This window comes from Amblyomma americanum, chromosome 4 (assembly GCF_052857255.1).
Source record: "Amblyomma americanum isolate KBUSLIRL-KWMA chromosome 4, ASM5285725v1, whole genome shotgun sequence".
NCBI classification, from domain to species: domain Eukaryota; kingdom Metazoa; phylum Arthropoda; class Arachnida; order Ixodida; family Ixodidae; genus Amblyomma; species Amblyomma americanum.
In genome coordinates, this window is record NC_135500.1 from 197,335,711 (window position 1) to 197,339,968 (window position 4,258).

Below are 4,258 nucleotides of genomic sequence, written 5' to 3' on the forward strand. Positions count from 1 at the left end.
GTCGTTGATTATTCTTGTGGCCATATGACATGTTCATTTTGCAGAAGCATTAGTCTAGATGTATTCATGCTGATGATCACACCTCCACATAGTTGGGTTCATGTAACATATATAGGACTGGTGTAGGATAAGTTTTTTTTACCTCAACTCAGTGGCATCTGCTGTAATAAATGAGTGCACTTGATTGAGCATTTTTTTCAATAAGTTTTTTTGTAGCTCTGATTGCTGCCTTTCTCCACGGCTCACGCAAATGCAAAAAGATGTAGTACTTGGCTTATACGCAGTTGCCTGGAGGCTACTGGAAAGCAACTGTCTCTGGTATGGATGCGTATACATACAAATGTGCCATAGCGTTGATCTGTTTCTTAAGGTGCACATCGTTCTTGCCTTTTAGGCAGGTGTTAACATAGGTGTTTCGTGTGGGGTAGGATTCACTCTTTTTGTTGCTACTTTTCAGAAGTAGTTCATTGCTGAAGTTTTCAGTTATACCTCGATTTAATGAAGTCAGCGAAATCGACAGTTTACTTCGGTACCATAGTCCTTGTATGGTAATACTGAAATTTTGCTACATCGAAATTTGTCTCCTAGCATGCTAAGAATCCGCCATTGCAATTAAGTGGTCCTTCACTTGTGGCCTTTCTTTGCCAGCAGCAACGGTGCATCTTGCTTATGTTGCCAGCTTGTGAGCCACCTTGGCACATCTATTGTGCCAACCACCTCATGGGTGGCGGGCACAACACGCCCGTCTTGAGTTTTGGTTTTGCTGTCATCCTCATCCTCTTAGTGCCCCAAGCACATTACCTACAAAACGACGCATTCCGCCGCAACCACAGCTGCGATGGCCGGCGCCGCCGACCTTGCGTGGTCACGACGAACCGCTGCTGCATTGTACCTTTAAAGGTGGAACTTAATTTGCCCCTAATTTTTCCTTGGGCTATCTTTCCCAGCCAGCAATGAAATTTCATTACATTGAAAGTGCAGCAAAATCTTCATTATATTGAGGCTAAAAATACATGCTGTTCTATGAACATGAAGTTATAAAAATTGGAACACTTCGTTACATCAAGGATTTCATTACATTGAAGTTCATCTCATCAAGGTTTAACTATACTGATGTCACTAGTGGGCTACATTGACTGAATGACGATGACATTTATGAAAAAAAAATAATTGTGCCGAAGACCTTGCTCTTGGAATGCATAGTGCCGAGCATCATGATCATTCAGGTCATAACCACTGCAGGATGAAGGCCTCTTCCATTAGCCTGCACTTGCGCCATCCTGTGCTAGATGCAGCCACGGTATCCCGAGAAATTTCCTAATCTCATCGCCCCACCTTATTTTCTCATTCCCTCGGCTGCATTTACCTTCTCTTGGAAAACACTTTGTTATCCTAACAGGACATCTGCCTCCTGTTCCCTGCATTACATGTGCCACCTGAGCGCTCTTCCTCCACTTGATTTCTTGAACATGTGGCACTTTCTAAATGTAAATTCAAGCTATTTCATTCGCCTTTCAGCTCTGGCCCCACAGGTGAGTATTGGCTGACTTACAACTGCCTCATATCTTTCCCTGAAGGGATATCATTAAGCTGCTGGTAAAAACTTGAGAGTGCCTGTGTCCTGCAACCCATTATTTTTTTTTTTTCGTTTTCTTTGTCATGTTCCAGATCTGTGTTTGTTAGCTGGCTTAGAGAGATGTTCCTCCTTCCTATTTAGTGATACCTCACCGCTTGTTATGAAATGTTGTTCTCCTCCCAGATTCTTCAGCACTACCTCAGCTTTCTTCATATTAATTTTTAAGCCTACCATTGTACTCTGCCTGCTGATGTCCTGAATCATGTGCTGTCCATCTGCTGAGTTGCTTAGGAGGGCAATGTCATCAGCAGATTGGTTATTGAAGTGTTCATAATAAATACTTTTACCTGGTTCCTTTGAACCAACCTTGTAAATACAGCTTGTAAACATGGAGTGAACAACAACAAACAGATTATGTCTCCCTACCTGATACCCTTTTTTTTAGTATTTTCTCACTTCTGTGGAGGACTTTTGTACATATTTTGTAACTTATTTGGACATGATTCCTCCACATCCAGGTTACACAGCGCTTGCATGACTCCTATACTGAGAAATGATTTTTATGATTTTTGAAAGCTACACGTATGGGGATGTGTTATGTCCGCTTTTCTCAAACCTTAGTCGTGGCATGAACGTGGTCTATTGAGTCCTCTCTTAAATCAAGCCTTTTTCCATGGTCAATTGGAGTGAAATGTAGCTCTGACTTTGTTAGCGATTACCTTGGAAGGTTTCTTGTAAGCAACAGGAGGTTAGCTAATCCGTCAAAATTTTTTGTCAATACAAATAGTGTTCAGCGATTAGGAATAAAATAATGGTCGCTCTGCAAAGCTGTTAGGGACCAACAGCAGTCTAATGCTATTGTGGACATGTTCTAAGCTAAAAGAAGGTTGGCACGTAGCGCAAGATATTTGGAGGAAAAAATAATTCTAACAGAAAACCCTAATTCTTCGAGACAAATATTGCGTGAGAATTTAGATTAACCCACAAATAAGAGGGAACTGGAAAATAGCTTCATGTTTGTGTGTATCCCATACTACTGCAGAAGAAGTGAAGCATGTTCAGGGGTTTCTTATTTGTAACAAGTACTATGCTTGGGCTGTTATTTTGGTACTAATTAGGCCCAGCATCCTTGTTCCAAATATGAAGCTTCTGAACGTCCCTCAGTTCTATTACTGTAGTAGTAGTCAAGCACCCTCAGGACTGGCTCACAGTGCACTCGGAATTGTCCAATGTACTGTGTATTACACATTCTGAGCCTTTTACTTATACCCTCTTTATTGGTATTATTTGCCAGGCTCCTGCAGCTCTGATTTCTTCAGCTTGCTCATGGACACTGTTTTCACTCCTCCTGCAGACTTGTGGGATCACTGGTGGCCACTGCTCTCATATCCTGAAGCCTTACCATTTGTCATCACAGCCTCTATCGCCTGAAAAAAGTCTCGTCAGTCCAGCCAGCCAGCTAGCTATACTACCAGCTGTGTTCCATGCCGGCACGAGATTTGTGCAGTGACTTTTGATAGATGCTCATTTCATTGAATCCTCGCACTTTGCTTGTCGCTTGGCTGGTTTATTTCTGTCATGCCAGTTCAGTTTGTGCTGTTGAGGTATGCTGGCGTAGCTGCGCACTAAGTGAGCATCCTCAACTTGCTGTCACACTTTCATTCAACCAGCAAGCGCCACTGGCTCCAACTGTAGAGTCCTATGTGTGGGATATATAAGCTTATCGAAACCCGCTGTCATGCGAATGTGTATTGGATGCGTTGAAGTTTCACGGCTTTTTCTGCTTCATACTATTTCTGTTTGTGTTGCTTATGATTTATCATTTCGCATCACCCACTTTAAAAACATCGGCACCCATCCAGACTTCATGTCTTCCTTGTAATCAGCTACGACATCGTTTCTTATTTCTTTTCACGTTTACCTTATTAGAAGATGCAGACGTGGTAACGCAGCTAGGTTATGATATTGTCTGCTGAGGTATGCACTAGCTTTCTGAAAGCTGTGTACTAAGTACCCTCAGGTAATCATTTGCAACTGAGTGTGATATGGATATATCACTACATTGCTGCTTAAAGTTTTGTTCCATTGAAGGGGGTCTCTAGTGATTCGAGGACAGGTGGAGAGGGAAATAATTAGAGAGTGAAGGCAGCTGACATCACATTTTACACATAATTTTATACAATGGGGAGAAGTCATTTTTAAATGTTGTTTGTTTAGTGACACAGACCCCTTAGTGATGCGATCCATATGCTCTGCCAGTGTGCCCGTTGTTGGGTAGCCTTGGAGTTGAGTGGCCAGCTCTGGACTGACTGTTGGTGTGAGGGCACAGTGCCCATACTGTCGGGTGTGTTCCCTCTTGTCCACTTTTTTTCGCGCCGTCTATTCCGTCGTTTCCCTTTTAGTGCAGTAGCACTACTACCCGCATTCTTGCAAAAACCTTATGTCTGAAGCCTGCTTTGTAGCAGTCTGCCCACCAGGCTGTTGGCAACCTGCAAGATGTGTATGTATATATGTGAGTGCTTGTTTGTGTGACTTTGTTCACTAGAGGTTGCTCCGGTAGAGCAACCTGGGTCTCAACGTCGCACGTGCACCAGAATGTTGTGAGGACTCCCAGGGATCTATGACTGTAAAGTAGAGAATGACAAATTTCACATATATGGGCACTGACCTATTATCGCTATC